The sequence below is a fragment of the Panthera tigris genome, chromosome C1 (assembly GCF_018350195.1).
Source record: "Panthera tigris isolate Pti1 chromosome C1, P.tigris_Pti1_mat1.1, whole genome shotgun sequence".
NCBI lineage: Eukaryota > Metazoa > Chordata > Mammalia > Carnivora > Felidae > Panthera > Panthera tigris.
The window spans coordinates 35,645,927-35,665,981 of record NC_056667.1 but is presented as its reverse complement, the minus strand read 5'-3'; the positions used below and the strand labels follow the sequence as shown (position 1 = coordinate 35,665,981).

The window sequence follows — 20,055 nt, the reverse complement described above, 5'->3', positions numbered from 1 at the left end:
TAGGTGTATTCAGCTTCTGTATTTCACAAAAAATGTGTTTGTTTTTAAGGTTAATGATAAGTTTAGCTAATCTACTGTTAGGAAATAATTAAGGCAGATGGACTTGGACTGGAGCAGTTGTTCTCAACTGGGGGCAGTTTTGCTCTGAACGTGATATTTGACAGTGTCTGAAGTTATTTTTGGTTGTCACAATTAGGCAGTGAATGCTACTGGTATCTAGTGGGTAGGGGCCAGGGATGTCACAAAATATCCTATAATGCACAGGACAGTGCTCTGCAACACAGAATTATATGGCCTTAAATGTTAATAGTGCTGAGGTTATAAATCTGTGGCCTAAAAGCATAGAAAAGTTGAAAGCATTTTATAACCTCTCTTATTAAATTTGGGGAAAATATACTTCTAGAAACAAAATAAGTTGGATTTGCATTTATAATATTTGTGAGCTTCAAATATTCACCTTTGATTGTTAATCTTTCCTTTTCATTAAAAAAATCATGAAATAGAGATTAAGGGCAATTTCATTATTTCTAGGCAAATGACTTAGAATATTTTGGATGTTAGGGAAGGACTGAAGCATGTGTAAGTGGAGATGACATTAGTGTTTGTGTGCACATTTAATAGAGTAAGAGAGAAAAATATAAAACCAAATGGCACAGTGGACCCCGCTTCTCACCTCTCACCTTCTGGTAAGTGAAAAATCTGTCCAGTTCCATTGTTAGCAGTGACAACCTGCTTAATGTTTCCAATTAAGAGTGCTTCTTTTGGGATACAGTACAAGGTTCTTCCTTTCTTTTTAATCTAGTCCTGTTTTGTTTGAGAATATGATTGGAAGGAGACTTTCTAGGAAGGTGATTGTTCCAATCTTTTGAGATAAGTCACCTTTTATTACCCCATGATATAACTCTGTATTTTAGCATGTATTGTGAAAACTGTAAAACCTGGAATCACATTCCAGAACAAAGTATCAATGTAGCTTTTTTCTTTTTAATAATAGCTTTACTAAGAAATAATTCACATACTGTAAAATTCTCCTTTTAAAAATCTATAATTCAGTGTTTTTTAGTATATTTACAAGGTTGTGCAGCCATCATCACTGCCTAATTAAAAATTTTTTATCGGGGTGTCTGGGTGGCTCAGTTGGTTAAGTGTCCAACTTCAGCTCAGGTTATGATCTCACAGCTAGTAGGTTGGAGCCCTGCATATGGCTCTGTGCTGACAGCTCAGAGCCTGGAGCCTGTTTCAGATTCTGTGTCTCCCTCTTTCTCTGCCCCTCCCTCGCTCATGCTGTCTCTCTCAAAAATAAACATTTAAAAAATAAATAAAAATTATTTTATCATCCTAAAAAGAAAACCTATACTCATTATTAGTGACAACTCATTTCTCCCTTCCCCCAGCCCTTGGCAACCACTATTTTACTTTCTGTCTCAATGGATTTGTCCATTCTGGACATTTCATATAAATAGAATCATATCATATGTGGCCTTTATGACTGATTTTGTTTACTTAGCATAATGTTTTCAACTTTGATCCATGTTATAGTATATGTCAGTACTTCATTCCTTTTTTAAAAAAAATTTTATATTTTATTTTATATTAGAGACAGAGACAGACAGAGAGACAGTGAGAAGGGGAGGGGCAGAGAGACGGAGACAGAATCTGAAGCAGGCTCCAGGCTCTGAGCTGTCAGTACAGAGCTCGACATGGGGGTTGAACTCATGAGCAGTTGAGATCATGACCTGAGCTGAAGTGGGACACTTAGCCGACTGAGCCACCCAGGTGCCCCACTTCATTTCTTTTTATGTCTCAGTAATATTTCAGTGTATGGATAGTACCACATTTTGTTTATACAGTCATCTGTTGATAAACATTTGGATTGTTTTTATCTTTTGGCTATTGTGAGTAGTGCAGCTATAAACATTCGTGTACAAGTATTTGAGTACTTGTTTTCATTTCTTTTGAGTATATACCTAGAAGTGGAATTATTGGGATATAAAGTAACTCTAAGATTTACTTTTTGAAATAGTACCAAACTGTTTTCCACATTGGCCGTATCATTTTGCATTCCTACTAGTAACATACGGGGTCCAGTTTCTCTACAATCTTGCCAAAACTTGTTATTTTCTCTCTCTTTTCTTTTTATAAAAATTATAATAACCATCCTAGTGGGTGTGAAGTATCTCATTGTAGTTTTGATTTACATTTCCCAAATGACTAGTGATATTGAGCATTTTTTTCATGTGCTTCTTGGCCATTTGCCTATCTTCTTTTGAGAAATGGCTATTCAAGTTCTTTGCACATTTTTGAATTGAGTTGTTTTTGTCGAGTTGTAGTTCTTTATATAGTATCCTTTATTTTTTCAATTTGAAAGTAGTCGTTTGTTAACTGTCCAGATTACAAAAATAATCATGGTAGATACCTCAGTTAATCCTTTTTTTAATTAAAATTTTTTTTAAAAATTGTTTTTAATTTTATGTATGTATGTATGTATGTATGTATGTATGTATTTACTTCCAGGTTAGTTAGCATATAGTACAACAATGATTTTGGGAGTAGATTCCAGTGGTTCATCCCCTATGTATAACACCCAGTGCTCATCCCAACAAGTGTCTCTTAATGCTTTTTATCCATTTAGCTCATCCTCCCTCACACAATCCCTCTAGCAACCCTCTGTTTGTTCTCTATATTTAAGAGTCTCTTATGTTTTATCCCCCTCCCTGTTACTTTTGCTTCCCTTCCCTTATGTTCATCTGTTTTGTATCTTAAATTCCTCATATGAATGAAGTCATAGATATTTGTCTTTCTCTGACTGACTAATTTCACTTAGCATAATACCCTCCAGTTCCATCCACGTAGTTGCAAATGGCAAGATTTCATTCTTTTTGATTGCCGAGTAGTACTCCTTGTGTATATATACCACATCTTCTTTATCCATTCATCCATCAGTGGACATTTGGGCTCTTTCCATACTTTGGCTATTGTTGATAGTGCTGCGATAAACATGGGGGTGCATGTGCCGGTTCAAAACAGCAAACCTATATCCCTTGGATAAATACCTACTAGTGCAATTGCTGGGTCCTAGGGTAGTTCTATTTTTAATTTTTTGAGGAACCTCCATACCATTTTCCAGAGTGGCTGCACCAGTTTGCGTTCCCACCAGCAGTGCAAAAGAGATCCTCTTTCTCCACATCCTCGCCAACATCTGTTATTACCTGAGTTGTAAATGTTAGCCATTCTGATAGGTGTGAGGTGGAATCTCATTGTGGTTTTGATTTGTATTTCCCTGATGATGAGTGATGTTGAGCATTTTTTCATGTGTCGGTTGGCCATCTGGATGTCTTCTTTGGAGAAGTGTCTATTCATGTCTTTTGCCCATTTCTTCACTGGATTATTTGTTTGTTGAGTATTGAGTTTGATAAGTTCTTAATAGATTTTGGATGCTAACCCTTTATCTGATATGTAGTTTGCAAATATCTTCTTCCATTCTGTTGGTTGCCTTTTAGTTTTGCTGATTGTTTCCTTCGCTGTGCAGAAGCTTTTTATTTTGATGAGGTCCCAGTAGTTCATTTTTGCTTTTGTTTCCCTTGCCTCCAGAGACAAGTTGAGTAAGAAGTTGCTGTGGCCAAGATCAAAGAGGTTTTTGCCTGCTTTCTCCTTGAGGATTTTGATGGCTTCCTGTCTTAATTTTAGGTCTTTCATCCATTTTGAATTTATTTTTGTGTATGGTGTAAGAAAGTGGTCCAGGTTCATTTTTCTGCCATGTCTCTGTCCAGTTTTCCCAGCACCACTTGCTGAAGAGACTGTCTTTATTCCATTGGATATTCTTTCCTGCTTTGTCAAAGATTAGTTGGCCATATGTTTGTGGGTCCATTCCTGGGTTCTCTATTCTGTTCCATTGATCTGAGTGTCTGTTTTTGTGCCAGTATCATACTGTCTTGATGGTTACAACTTTGTAGTATAGCTTGAAGTCTGGGATTGTGATGCCTCCTGCTTTGGTTTTCTTTTTCAAGATTGCTTTGGCTATTTTGGGTCTTTTCTGGTTCCCTACAAACTTTAGGATTGTTTGTTGTAGCTCTGTGAAGAACGCTGGTATTATTTTGGTAGGGATTGCATTGAATATGTAGATTGCTTTGGGTAGTATGGACATTTTAACAACATTTATTCTTCCAGTCCAGGAGCATGGAATGTTTTTCCATTTGTGTGTGTGTATGTGTGTGTGTGTGTGTCTTCTTCAATTTCTTTCATAAGCTTTCAGTAGTTTTCAGTATATAGAGTTTTCACCTCTTTGGTTAGATTTATTCCTAGGTATTTTATGGTTTTTGGTGCAAATGTAAATGGGGTCGATTCCTTGATTTCTCTTTCCGTCACTTCATTATTGATGTGTAAGAATACAACGGATTTCTGTGCATTGATTTTATGTCCTGTGACTTTGGTGAATTCATGGATCAGTTCCAGCAGTTTTTTGGTGGAATCTTTTGGGTTTTCCATGTAGAGTATCATGTCATCTGCGAAGAGTGAAAGTTTTTCCTCCTTGCCGATTTGGATGCCTTATTATTATTATTTTTTAATGTTTATTTTTGAGAGACAGAGAGACAGAGCACAAATGGGGAGGAGCAGAGAGAGAGGGAGACACAGAATCTGAAGCAGGCTCCATCCAGGCTCTGAGTTGTCAGCACAGAGCCCAATGCTGGGCTTGAACCCATGAACTGTGAGATCATGACCTGAGCTAAAGTCGGACGCTCAGCTGATTGAACCACCCGGGCACCCTGCTCAGTTCATCCTTCTAATGAGCCTGTTGATCTGGTCTTCCCTGTTGTGGGCATCTCCACCTTTTGCCAAACGGGTGGTCTTTTTCTTTATTCCCCCTCATGGAGAAGATAATTTGAAGGGCCATAAGAAGTTATTTGCTTCTTTGAAATATATTCTAACAGTATAGATCTTGTGAATCAGATCCTCCATGCAGATAATGCCATATTTACCAAAAGAGTGAGCAGTCAATGTGTTATCTGTCAAGATAATTCGCTTCTTGTTGATTTTGTCATAACCACACTTGTAGATCAGTTCATTTACTGACTTCCAGTTTGGGTACTCCCATATTTATATAGTGTCTTTTGATGCTGTTCAGTTTATCTGTTTTTTTCTTTTGTTGCTTGTGCTTTTGGTATCAAATCCAAAGTCATAAAGATTTCCCCCAATGTTTTATTCTAAGAGTTCTGTAGTTTTAGCTCTTAAGTTTTGATGCTATTGTAAATGGAATTGTTTTCTTTTCCTTCTTTTCTTTTCTTTTCTTTTCTTTTCTTTTCTTTTCTTTTCTTTTCTTTCCTTCTTTCTTTCTTTCAGTTTATTTATTTATTTTGAGAGAGAGAGCATGCGCACGCATGTGCACTGTCAGTGCAGAGCCTGACATGGGGCTTGAACTCACAAACCATGAGATCATGATCTGAGATGAAATCAAGAGTCAAGATTAACCGACTGAGCCACCCAGGGACCCCTCTTTTCTTTTCTATCTTTAAAATATTTTTTATTGGGTTGCTTGGGTGGCTCAGTCGGTTAACTGTGTGACTTCGGCTCAGGTCAGGATCTCATTGTTCATGAGTTTGAGCCCCGCATCAGGCTCTCTGCTGTCAGCACCAAGCTGCTTCAGATCTCTGTCTCCCCCCACCCCCCGCCCCTCCCTCACGTGCGCACATGCTCTCTCTGTCTCTCAAAAATAAATCAGTAAATAAATAAACATTAAAAATAACAAAAAAAATTTTTATTAAAGCAAAATGACTACAATGAAAAGAGATGAATTAAAACAGAAGAGTAATCTTTGGTTTGGGAGGATTCTTATATTCATGTAATGAGGACCCTTTAATTTTAGCAGTGGAAGTGTTGGAATGCTGACATAAGATCAAGTTAGGAAAAGAATACCAGTATCAGGTCAAAGCTAGTTGGTGTCTTCCAAAGTGACAGTAGAAGATACCACAGGGTAAAACGTGGGCGGAGCTGTACTCTTTTCACTTCAGAAGAGAACTTTATGTGCTACAAGAAGAATGCCTCAGTCACCCAGTGTTCTAGGGAAAGGAATTAGTTTCTAGCAGTATTATTATAAGGGAAATGGTTTTCTTAATTTCATTTTTCAGATTATTTATTGCTAGTGTAAAAAAATACAATTGATGTTTGTATTTGTCTTGTATCCTATAACTTTGCTGAACTCTTTTATTTTTTAGAATTTTGGAATTTTCTTTTTTAAAGTTTATTTGAGAGAGAGAAAGAGAGAGAGAGAGAGAGAGAGAGAGAGAGAGAGAGAGAGAATGAGAGAGTAAGTGGGGGAGAAGCAGAGAAAGGAAGAGAATCCCAAGCAGGCTCTGCGTTGTCAGCACAGAGCCCGACGCAACGCTCAAACCCACGAAACATTGAGATCATGACCTGAGCCAAAACTGAGAGTCAGATGCTTAACTGACTGAGCCATCCAGGTGCCCCTAGAATTTTCTATGTACAAGATCATGTCACCTGCTTAACATAAATCTTGACTATATAAGTTTTCTCCTCTCCCATACCTAGACCCTTGCACAGTCTGAGTTACATGCCCGTTGTCTTCACAGAAACCTGTTACTTTTATCATATTCTGTTGAAATGATCTATTTAAAGTGTCTGTCATCCCACTTAGCTTTAAGCTCCATGAGGATAGGGACTATGTGTTATTTATTTTTGTTTTGCCAGGGTATAGCACTGTGCCTGGCATAGAATAGGCATCTATCCATCCATCCATCCATTCACTATATTGTGGTTCTTCTATATGTTAGGCATTGTGCTAAGTGCTGAGATACAGTAATGAGTAAGACTTGTTATTCTTGCCATTGTGGAATTTATAATCTAATGGTAAATATTTATATTAAGTAATTACAAGGGTGATTACAACACAAAGAGGAACATGGCATATTAGTTTCCTATTGCTGCATAGCAGTATTACCATGAATGCAATAGTTGAAAGGAATACGTATTTATGATATCTTTTTCTGTGGTTCAAGAGTCCAGGCAGGACTTGGCTGGGTCCCCTGCTCCATGGTCTCACAAAGCTGTAATTAAGGTGTCAGGTTGGGTGGAGATCCTGACTGGCTCAGTCAGAAGAGGGTGTGACTCTTGATCTCAGGCTTGTGAGTTCAAGCCCCATGTTGGGTGTAGAGATTAGTTAAATAAATTAAAAAAAACTTTTACAAAATGGTGTCATCTGGGGCTGACATCTTATCTGGGGCTCAACTGGGGAAGGATTTGCTACTAAGCTCATGTGGTTGGTGGCAGCATTCAATTCCTTGCAGGCTGTTGAATTGAGGGCTTCAGCTTGATATGTTTCATATTGGCAGCTTGAGTCTTTGAAGCTAGTAAACGAGTCTTCTAATAAGATAGGTTACAAGCTTATGTGACATTTAGGTCACAGTTAATTCATTTTTTTCTTCTTATTTATTTAAAAAAAAATTTTTTTTTTTTGGAGAGTGCAAGCAGGGGGGCGGGTACAGAGAGAGGGGGACAGAGGATCTGAAGCCGGCTCTGTGCTGACAGGCTGACTCTGTTGCTGTCAAGCTCCGATGTGGAGCTTGAACTCACGAACTGCAAGATCATGAACTGAGCTGAAGTCGGATACTCAACCGACTGAGCTACCCAGGTGTCCCGCAGTTAATTCATTTTTGATGTTTTAAATTTTGAGTCACCTTTGCCATATTGTATTGGTTAAAAATAAGTCACAGACCCTGCCCAGGCTCAAGGGGAAAGGATCACACAATGGCATGAACACTAGGGGTAGGGATCATGGGAGCCAGTCTAGAGTCTGTTGCCACACACGGATTGCAATGGGAGTACAAAAAAGCCATTGTCTAATTTGGAGTGGGAGAATGCTCTTCTTGAGAAAGTGAAGTTTAAGTTGAGACTTGAAGGGTAAATAGGAACTAGCCAAGTGAAGGAATAGGTTGGAGAAATGAACATTCCAAGAGGAAGGAACAATCTATTTGTAGGCCTAGATGAGAGAAGTCTGAGATGCAGTTAAGGATCTGAAAGAAGTCTAGAATGGCTTCAGCAGAGGGTCGGGGAGATTGGTAAGAGATGAAATATGTTGCAGAGGTAAGCAGGGGTTTATTGTTGAGGACTTCATCATCTGTAGAGGTACTCAAGGATAAGAATTTTCGATTTTATCTTAAGACACTTGCTTTTAATTTTAAGTAAGTGGGTTGGAGAGGGTAAGAACTGATTCAGTTTGGCAATGGTCCAAAGTGAAAGATGTGATATGTGACTGTGGCAGAAGTGTGCATGGTGGTAACTGGAATGGTGTGGAGTGAAATGATTTGAGATACTAGACATGCTTTTTAAAAATCTTTTTGAAAAACATTTATTCATTTTTGAGAGAGAGAGCATGAGCTGGGAGGGGCAGAGAGAGAGACAGAGGATCTGAAGCAGGTGACAGCAGAGAGCCTGATGCAGAGTTCCAACTCACCAACCGCGAGATCATGACCTGAGCTGAAGTCAGACGCTTAATCAACTGAGCCACCCGCCCAGGTGCCTCTAGACATGCGGTTTAATTTACCAACTTAAGTATGCTTATAAAAAAATTGAGAGATACTTTGAAGGTATTAACTGTAGCATTTGGTGAATGGTTGGATGTGACGGTGAGAGGAAGGAGGAATCAAAGATGATTTCAAGTACAAGTAGCTGGATGTTTGAACTCTGAAGGAGGAATGTATTTGACGATTTCAGATTTGGATTAGAATGTGAAACCTCTATAAGCAGTTAACATCTAGAGTTCAGAAGAGAGATCTGGCTTGGAAATGTAGATATAAGAGCTATTAACATAGAGTAACTGGGGGCGCCTGGGTGGCTCAGTCGGTTAAGCGGCCGACTTCAGCTCAGGTCATGATCTCGCGGTCTGTGAGTTAGAGCCCCGCGTCGGGCTCTGTGCTGACAGCTCAGAGCCTGGAGCCTGCTTCAGATTCTGTGTCTCCCTCTCTCTGACCCTCCCCCGTTCATGCTCTGTCTCCCTCTGTCTCAAAAATAAATAAACGTTAAAAAAAATTAAAAAAAAAACATAGAGTAACTGAAGCCATGGGTGTGAATGATGTTATACAGGGAGTATAAACAGACAGAAGAGAGCCTGGGACCAAGTATTGATGAACTCAAACATTTAAGGGTTGAGTAGAGGAAGGAAGAGCTGGCAAAGGAGCCTGAATACAAGTAGTAAGAGGGTAAGAGTACCGGTGTGTGTATCTGTGTACCTGTGTGTTAGTGAGAGAGAGAGACTTGGTGAAGAAATTTGAACCTAGGATGAACACAAAGTTTGTGTTCTTTTCACTGTACCCTGTATAACAATGCCTACCTTGTAATGTTGGAAGGATCAAATGAAATGTGTAGAGCATCTTGTACAATGTTTTGTCGATCGAGCAAATAGTAGCTTTTGTTATTTTAGATGTTATTTTCTCTATTTTATTTTTGCACAACAGTTCAAATTTGATCTTAGGTTAGCCCACTATTTTTAGATGTGATTTCATTTTTAAAAATTCTATTATTGTTATTTTTATTAGAGAGAGAGAGCACAAGTGGGGAAGAGGAGCGGGAGGGGAGAGATTGGAGAGAGAATCCCAAGCAGGCTCCATGCTGAGTGAGGACCCGACCCAGGGCTCAATCACATGACCGCAGGACCAAGCCTAAATCAAGAGTCTGTTGCTTAACTAACTGGGCCCATAACTGAGCCCCAGATATGATTTAATTTTTTATGGTCATGTGATATCAAATGCCTTCTTTTCTTGTAATTATCATATTTTTCATAGCATGATTGCCTCTTCTCTCCTTTGTACCTCCTGTATACCCTATATAAACTTTTATCAGAGCAATGCTACATTTTATGACTTTTTTTTTTACGTGTTTGTGTTTCTCTGTTAGATCAGACCTCCCTATGTTTTTCATCTCTGTGTCTTTAGTACTTGGCACAGACTCTGCCAAGTAGTGGGTACTCACTAAATATTTGTTGCATGAAAAAAACCCCATATATATGTTATAAGAATATGTAGAGTTTGCTAATCAAATTGTACACCTGAAACTAATATAACACTGTATGTCAATTATACTTCAGTATAAAAAGAAAGAAAGAAGAGAATGCATTGAGAAGCAACATGAGAGAGAGACAGACTCTGGAGCTAGACTGCCTCTGTTTGAGCCTTTAAAAATTTTTTTTTCTAAACCCAATATGAGGCTCGAACTCACAACCCTGAGATCAAGAGTCAACATGCTGCATCACCTGAGCCAGGCAGGCACCACTATAATGACTCTATTTGAATCTTGGCTCTACCACTTATAAGCTTTCTGACCTTGGGCAAGTTACTTGACTTCTGTGCCTCAGTTTCTGCATCTGCAAAATAGAGGTAATGATAGTACCTACCTTATGGGGTTGTTGAGCGGATGTAATGAGCTAGTATGTAAAGTATTTAGAATACTGTCTAGCATATAATATACCCTATATAAGGGCTAGTTATTATTTCTATTACAAATGCAGTTAAGACTTTGAGTTTTGTGCTAAGTACTATGTTAAGAACTTGTATACATGATCTTTTTATTTATACAAATATTTATATTTGCCACAATAATTCTATAAGCAGTTATACTTCCATTATATAAATGAGGAAACTGCCCCTGCCCTGGAGCCATTAAGAAGCAGCAGCCGTAGCTCTGTGCTACCCTATGGCCGGGGGCCTAAACAAGGGCCATGAGGTGACTAAGAACGTGAGCAAACTGAGGTATAGCTGCTGCCACAGGCGCCTCACCAAGCACACCAGGTTTGTGTGGTACATGATCCGAGAGGTATATGGCTTTGCCTCATATGAGCAGCCTGCGTGGAGTTGCTCAAGGTCTCCAAGGACAATGGTGCCATCAAGTTCATCAAGAAAAAGGTGGAGACACACATCCATGCCAAGAGGAAGAGAGAGGAGCTGAGCAACATGCTGGTAGCCATGGGGAAAGTCACAGCCAAGAAGGATTGAACTCCTCCCCTCTGTATGTAATAGAAACTTTTGGAACTTGGAAAAAATAATAATAAATACATAAATAAATTAGGAAACTGAGGTCCAAAAATGTTTAATGTCTTGCCAATAGGTAAGTGGTACAGCTAGGATTTGAATTCATATCTGTGTAATTGATGAATGGAATATCATAGCTAATTTTGATCCAGTGTACAAGAAAAAATTTAAAGATTATTTTATTAATTTTTATATATTTATGCTATATTTTTAGAATACTGTGTGTGTGTGTGTGTGTGTGTGTGTGTGTGTGTGTATGCTTTCTTATAGAGTTCAACCTGATTCATTTTGAGTGGCAAGTATACAACTAGTTATATAAGTTAGAGGCTTGGGCGCCTGGGTGGCTTGGTTGTTAAGCATCTGACTTCAGCTCACGTTATGATCTCATGGTTCATGAGCTTGAGTCCCACTTTGGGTGAGCATGAGCCCTGGTTTGGGTGAGCACAAGCTCTGCTTCTGGTGAACATGAGCCCCGCTTTGGGTGAGCCCCGCTTCTCTCTCTCTCTCTCTCTCTCTCTCTCTGTCTCTGCTCCTTGCTCACTTGCGCTCTCTCTCTCAAGAAAAAAAAAAAAGAGGCAAAGTTCCTACTTTCTCCCCCTTTATATTTTCCAAATTGACAGCATTATGTGGAAATGCCAAGCTGTAAGAAATAATAAACTTATAAACTAAAAGAGCCAGATATCTGCCATCTGCTTGGGTACTGAAAAATTGGTTTATTCACATTCATGGTTATACATTTATTATTTAGTGCACATGGAGTTGTCATGCAAACTCTAAATCTGTAACAGTATTAACAGTTGTGGTATAAAGAAAGTAAGGGGAACATTTTAGTATGTGAATGTTACTTTGTTCTAAGATGTTTTATTTTTGTGCTTGGGAAGGTAAAGTTTTTGTGTTCTCTGGTGGTTTTATCTACTTTGAGAAGTAAGATACTGGGTCTCAAAATGCTGGTGTTGCTGCAGCGGTCTTAGTGTGCCAACTGCCTACAATTTTTTAGTCTCTCCAACTACATCTTGTGAGATCTTCAAGACACTGAATCCTTTCTCTTTCAAATGTGATCATTGTCACAACCTGAATCTATAGAAACTCAAGGATTTTTCTCAAATTGTCTATATTTTCATAGTTGTGTTTGTTCTCTTCTCTTCTCTTCTCTTCTCTTCTCTTCTCTTCTCTTCTCTTCTCTTCTCTTCTCTTCTTTTCGAGAGAGAACATGAGTGGTTGAGAAGGGCAGAGGGAGAGAGAGAGAGAGGGAGAGAATCTTAAGTCGATGCAGGGCTCAATTCCACATACTGGGATCATGCATGACCTGAGGCGAAATCAAGAGTTGGACACTCAGCTGACTGAGCCACCCAGTGTTTGTGCTTTTCCATCTGCCTGTCTGAGACCTCACCATAAAAAGTGTTTTCAGCAACACTACGTGTGATCCTGTTCTTACAATATGTAATGACTGCATGTTTTCATAGTCACAGCGTCAGAGAAGAGTTAAGTTCTATAGTCTTGAAGGTGTATAAGGAAGCTTTTATAAAATGACTAAGAAGTAGACAGGATGATGTGAGGTAGTGAATGTTCGACCTGAGTGTGAAGGTTAGGAGTAAGCCCGTTAGCCATCTCTGGTACTGTTTAGTACCAGTTTTTAGAGTTATTGCTCTGACTGCAATGTCTGTTTATACCAAAGCTGTTTGGAGGAACAAAGTAATGAGTTCTGGGAGTAATTTGAACCCACCCCCAAACTCCAAAACATCAGTGAGCAAGATGTGTGTGGATGTGTGTGTGTGTGTGTGTTTGTCCATGTTTGTCCCCTTGTGTCAGATCAGCCATTTCAGAAGTAAATTGCCCCATATAGTCAGAGAATTAAGGTAACCTTCAGTATGAAGAATGAGATTAAAGAAGAACAAATGTAGAGAAAACTCTTCATCGTACAATATTACTCTGGCATGAAAGCAGTGTTTTATAGGAATTGAGCGCTTTTTATTAAAAAAAATTTTTTTTCAACGTTTTTTATTTATTTTTGGGACAGAGAGAGACAGACAGAGCATGAACGGGGGAGGGGCAGAGAGAGGGAGACACAGAATCGGAAACAGGCTCCAGGCTCTGAGCCATCAGCCCAGAGCCCGACGCGGGGCTCAAACTCACGGACCGCGAGATCGTGACCTGGCTGAAGTCGGACGCTTAACCGACTGCGCCACCCAGGCGCCCCTTGAGCGCTTTTTAAAATGTTCTTTTTTCTTTTTCTTTCTTTCTTTCTTTCTTTCTTTCTTTCTTTCTTTCTTTCTTTCTTTCTTTCTTTCTTTCTTTCTTTCTTTCTTTCTTTCTTTCTTTCTTTCTTTCTTTCTTTTAGGAATTGAGTGCATTTTTAACCATCAGAAAATGTTGTCAGTGTTAGAAACAGTCAAGGAAAAGAGTGGATAGAGACACTAGAGCAGCAAGGCTTGAACCTTAAGTATCTTTACATGGGGAGGGTGTGAAGAAGGAGAAGAGACAAGTAGCAGTCAGAGGTAGGTTCGTAAAGTTCAAGGAAGCTGCCAGAGCTACCAAACATAAATTCCAAAGAGCTGACACCGTGTTACAGACATTTACAAAAGAGGGTATAAAGAGGAAAACAAACTTCCCTCCCCACCTTCCACCACCCTTTTTAAAGGAGTTTAGCATTGAAAAGTGTGGAGAAAGAGGGTGATAACAGTCCAGTGCAACTTAGGGCTTTGCACCTTGGTAATCGTCTTTGTTGCATAGCCTTATTGTCTGTCAAAACTACTTCTTGCTAAATTTCCTATTGTGTTCCTTGTTGCATTTATCTGGTTTTGTAACCTCTTTGAGATACTGGGGGTTTCAGAGCGGGAGCTCTCCTGGGGAGGTTTGGTGTTTGGCTGGTGTGGAGGGGAAATGATGTATTTTATAGGAGGCACTGTGTATCATATGTGCACTTAAGGTTCACACACAGCAATATATGATTGGAGCTTTTGGCCCTTTTCAGTACATTTAATATTTCCCCTAGAGCTGCTGTGGGAAGTTGGGCTAAGTAGTAAAGAATATTGTAGATGTCTCAGTGGGCCAAGCTCAGCACTCAGTGACAAGTGATAATTTATCAGGTAGCAAATTTTACTGTGTTCATATTGCTGTGTAGAAATACCTGCCAAGATCCTTCACTTTAATTGATAATTCGGCGGGGGGGGGGAGATGGGGGACAAAAACTAGAAGCACACAAGTTGTATTGTACAACTTGCATTCACTCAGCTCGTGGAAGTATTTCTGTAAATGATATGATATATGTGAAGGCACGTGAAAGATACTACAAAAAGTTGATTCTAGAGTGTATTATTTTGCGTCAGTGAGAGTGAGAGAGTTGGTTACTGTCCTTTTGTGTAATCTCATTGCACTCTGTTGCTACTTCTGTTGCAGCATGTGATAAACATTGCAATTTGCCACCTTATTCATTTATTTACTCAGCAGATATTTAGTTAATACTCATTAGGTGTAGGACATTGAGCTAGGTGTTAGGGATAGAGGAATAAAATCCTGCCCTAAAAGAGCTCTTTGCTTAGGATGGAAGATAGGAAATATATTTAAAACACAGTATTTGCTAAAATAGAACTTTAGCAAGAGCCTGAAATTACTCAATACATATTTGCTAAGTGTGTGAAAGTATGCATAGGGGACTAAGGAATATAATACTGGGCACCAGTATAAACATTGTGTGAAGGGGTCAGAGAAGGCTTCATAGAGGAAGTCACCCTTTAGTTTTCTTGAAGGAGAAAATAGAGCTTGTCTTGTGGACAAGTAAGGGAAAGGGCATTTCAAGCAGTAGGAAAAGCATATGTGGAGGCACAGAGGAATATTCTAGGAACGGTGAGAAATTTGATTTAGTTTAAGTCTGGTGGATGCATGTAAAGGAATGGCAAAACTCTGATGAATCTAGAGAGATAGGCAGGAGCTAGACAATAAAAGATTTTTTCTTTTAATTTTTTCTTTCTTTTTTTTTTAATTTTTAAAATGTTTATTTTTGAGTGAGAGAGAGACAGAGTGGGGGAGGGGCAAAGAAAGAGGGAGACACAGAATCCAAAGCAGGTTCTAGTCTCTGAGCTGTCAGCATAGGGCCCAATGCAGGGCTCAAACTTACAAACTGCAAGATCATGACCTGAGCTGAAGTCAGACGCTCAACTGACTGAGCCCCCCAGGCGCCCCTAAAAGATTTTTTCTTGATCCAGAGTCACTGCAGATATGTTTATTAGTTTTTTGTATTCCCAAGTCAGCTTTTGGTTTGTTGAATCTCTCAATTGTTTCTTTGTTTCCTATTTCATTAATTTTTGTTTTTATCTTTATTTTTATATTTTTATATGGCATTTTTAGTTGAACTCTAACCCATTTTTACATTTTTTTAAATGTTTATTTATTTTTGAGACAGAGACAGACAGACCATGAACAGGGGAGGGTCAGAGAGAGAGGGAGACACAGAATCCAAAGCAGGCTCCAGGCTCTGAGCTGCCAGCACAGAGCCTGATGTAGGGCTCGAACTCACAAACCGTGAGATCACATCTGGAGCCGAAGTTGGAGGCTCAACTGACTGAGCCACCCAGGTGCCCCTAACCCATTTATTTTTAATATTTTTTGCAAATCAGTTAGGATTGTTTTTGGCAGTATGTTACAGAAACCTGAACACAGTGGCTTATTCAAATTTTTCTCAAGAAATCTTGAGAAATGCCTATGCTGTGCAGCTGCTTAAGGAAGTCCTCAACAAACCAAGCTTCTAGTTTCCTTGTCTTTAGTGTGTAGTTTGTGGCCTTTTGGTTATAAGGTAGCTGTTCTTGATGCAAGCACTACGTCTTTGCTCCAGTCTATAAAAACGATAAAGGGCAATTTCATCAGGGAAACGTTTCTAGAATCCCTACCTAGCAATTCCCACTTATATCTCCTTACTTAGTACTATGTCACCTGGCTACTCTAGAGAGAGCGGGGGAGGGAGAGAGAGGGAGAGAGAGAGAGAGAGAGAGAGAGAGAGGGAGAGAGAGAGAGAGAGAGAGAGAGAGAATGAATCCCAAGAGGGCTCTATAATGTGAGTGCGGAGCCTGATGCAGGGCTGGAACTCATGAACTGTGAGATCATGACCTGATCCAAAATCAAGAGTCAGATACTTAACCGACCGAGCACCCAGGCGCCCTGAATGTTTTAATTAACCAAGCACATTGCCAACTAACTGAGGTCCTGTAAGTCAAGAAGAGGGGGAAAATAGATGTTGATAAACAGTGTTGTCTACTATGCTTGTTTTTAATTATTTTTTTGTTGTTGTTGACTTCTAATTTTATTTCATAGTGGTCTGGGAATGTGGTTTTGGAACTACATTCTTTGAAATTTTTTGAGAATTCCTTTATGATCCAGGCATTTTGGTCAATTTTTTCATATGGACTTGAAAAAAAAAAAAGATAAATAAAGCCTACCTTTATTGGGACAAGATTGAATCAAGCATATCAGTTTTGTTATTAAAATGTATCATATCAGCCATCTGGGTGGCTTAGTCTGTTAACCATCCAACTCTTGATTTCGGCTCAGGTCAAGATCTCATGGTTTCTGGGTTTGAGCCCCACTTTGGGCTCAGCACTGACAGTGCAGAACCTCCTTGAGATTCTCTCTCTGTCCTCTCTGTCTCTGCCCCCTCCAATGCTCATGCACATGTGTTTCCGCTCTCTCTCAAAATAAATAAACTTTAAAAAAAAGTGCTATATCCATACTCATTTATCTTCTAGAACTTTCAGTTTCTGAGAGGTATGTTAAATACTCCCATGAAGACTGTGGATTTGTTAAACTTGCCTTGTGTTTTGTCAGTTTTTGTTTTATATATTACAAGTCTGTGTTGTTAGATACATACAAGGTCATAATTATTATTTCTTGGCAGTTTTGTAGGGTGCATGCAGTGCTTTTTCCCTTAGATTAGTTGTTCTCAAGCATTTTAGCCCTAATGTTTCCATTATCTGGGTTCAAATTCTGGCTCTCTCGTTTACTAGATGTAGGATCTTGAGAAAGTCCTTTTAATCTCTCTGTGCCCAATTTCCATAGCTGTAAAATAGGAGACATTAATAATACCAACCTCCCAGAATTGTTTTGAGGATTGAGTTAATATATATATATATATATATATATATATATATATATATATATATACGCGTATATATATATATATATATACGCGTATATATATACAGTATAACAGAGCCTAGTACGAAGCAAGTGCTATGAATAATAGCTATATTATTGCTACTATAACAATTTTTTAATGAATTCTGACTACCTTGGAAATCAAATTGATAGGTAATTAGGTTACTGTTGTTCATAATTATAAAGCATCAACATGATACCCTAACTCTATGATAAACAAGAAGTAAAAGAAAATTAAATTAGTAAAAATATACATTTCAATATGCAAAATTTGGGGCCTGACTACTGTAGAAAATTTAATGAAGTAGTCTGATGCTTTTACCCTCTCACAAATGACTGGTTTAAAATTTTTTTTTAATGTTTATTTTTGAGAGAAAGAGAGAAACAGAGCGTGAGTGGGGGAGGGGCAGAGAAGGAGGGAGACAGAATCTGAAGCAGTCTCCAGGCTCTGAGCTGTCAGCACAGAGCCCAATGTGGGGCTCGAACCCACGAAGCGTGAGATCATGACCTTAGCTGAAGTCAGACACTTGATCAACTGAGCTACCCAGACGCCCCACAAATGATTAGTTTTAGATTTAAGAGAAGACAGAAGCCATTCCATGCAAGAAGAAAAATTAAAGAGCAGAGATACCAGTGGATATTAGAATAAAAGTATAACAGACCAAAAAAATCTAATGGACTAGACTTATTTGTATGTGATAAGGGAAAGAGGACAGTGACCTCAAATGAAATAGCGATAGCTTGCCAAGGCAAATTACAGATTGATGAAGGAGAGAAAAGAACGAGGTATGATATATCTTTGCCAGCTTTATCAGTGTTTCTTTGTAAAATATTCATTTAATCTTGAATGTTTCATTGAGGGAAAAAACTTGGCAGAGTAGGAACACTGATAAATTTATTTGTGAGCAAAGCAAAAATATGCTTTTAATTTATGGTTGATTTTTTTTTTTTTAATTTTTAGCAAGAGAAAGAGAGCACAAGCAGGGGAGAGGGGCAGAGGGAGAGAGATTCTTACCATGCTCAGCACAGAGACCACTGTGGGACTTGATCCCCTAACCCTGGGATCATGACCTAAGCCAAAATCAAGGGTTGGGTGGTCCAACGACTGAGCCATAAACTTAAGCCATAAAACATAACATAAAATAAGCCATAAAATAAGCCATAAACTTATTTTAAGTTTATGTTGAGAGAGAGAGAGAGAGAGAGAGAGAGCAAGCACCTGCGGAGGAGAGGCAGAGAGAAATGAGACAGAATCCCAAGCAGGCTCTGCACCATCAGTGTTGAGCCCCATGTGGGGCTGAAACTCACGAACTGTGAGATTATGACCGGAGCCAAGATCAAGAGTCAGACACTAACAGCGTGGAGTCTGACATGGAGCTCCATCTCAAGACCATGAGATCATGACCTGAGCCGAAATCTAAGAGTCAGATGCTTAACTGACAGTCACCCAGGCTCCCCAGCATAGGTGATATTTTAAAATAAAGGCTAAATAAATCATTGTGAGTATAAAAACTACAAATGGGTTCTGATACATATTGTATAATACAATACAGTTGTATAGGATTCAAATACTATACGACTATACTATACTTCAAATACTAGGAGCAGCATTGCTACTGGTGGTCTGATTTTCTGAAATGTTGACCAATTCTTCATGTGTTCTTCTGAACATAACGAAAGAAGTGATTTTTCCTCAATTCATAATATAGTTGTATTTCTAGAAAATTTAGTATATATTAAAACCATGCAAGATGACTTTTTTTTTTTTTGTCAAATAGTGTTAGAATCCAAGTTCAGGTAATAATACATATATATGTTCTTCATTTACATGAATGTCTAGCAAGATATTTGAATTTCATACAGCACATAGAACAATGCTTCCTTGTGCAGTACTGTCCTGGTACCTTGCAGGATGTCTAGCATCTCTGGCCAGCAACACTCCTTGCCCCCAGTCATTGTTATAACCAAAAACCTTAATCTAAAAACTTTAAAAACGCCTCGTAAGTGACTTGTTATAGCCTCTATTGAAAATTATTGCTTTAAACACTGCATATGCCTAATACTTACATTGCTATACCAGCTTACTGTATACTTATTGTATATTCACTGTGACTTCTTGACTGGAAGTCCTAAGCCATTCATTTAACAGTTAACTTAATGATTAATTGCTTTGTGACAGTTCTTATGTTCTTGTCCTAATTATTATTTAATTCTCTCCTTACTATTTCTCTGAACTGGTCAGAGGTTTATGTTTCTCATTTGCTCTAGAAATTAAGCCTCCTGACTCAAGTTAACTATTTAAATTCAGCAAATATTTTTTGAGCAATTTCTAAATGCTAAACTAAAGGCACTGTGCCAGAGAAGGGATTCTTAGCTTGATTTTATACCACACTGCTAAAAGTGAATATATGGGATGTGATTTGTTATTAAACATATGCAAATAATTTAATTTTAAAAATATAAATTAGAGTTGAATTAGAGGTACCCCTATATTAACTGTCACTCTCATTTGTGTGTTAATATGCTTATTTGAATGGAATAAAAATGGGCTATAGAAATAGCTAATGGACATAGGATTGTATTTGTAACCTGTAATTTGTTTTTTCTATTTGAAAAAATCTAATGTCTGTTCGTAGTTATATAATTATTGTCATGTTTCTCTTTCCTGCTTACCTTTGTATGATTTTTGACAAAAATCTAGAGTGCCCATATAAAAATAAGTCCTACATGTCAAAAGGTGTGTATGTGGGGTGTGGAAGAAAGCTGAACTACTCTTTCAGGGATAGAAAAATGAACGGGGCAAGTTCTTGGCTTGAAGCATATGGGAAATTATTCATATGTAGTTGTAGATTTTTTAATCTCTTTTTTAATCTGATTT

General features: G+C 38.4%; 1 protein-coding gene and 1 pseudogene across 1 annotated transcript in view; both read left to right on the top strand.

The window, feature by feature from the left end:
• TESK2 (testis associated actin remodelling kinase 2) overlaps window positions 1–20,055 on the top strand; it is a 131,010-nt gene that overhangs the window by 36,600 nt on the left and 74,355 nt on the right. The window lies entirely within an intron of this gene.
• LOC102969824 lies at window positions 590–10,997 on the top strand (annotated as a pseudogene).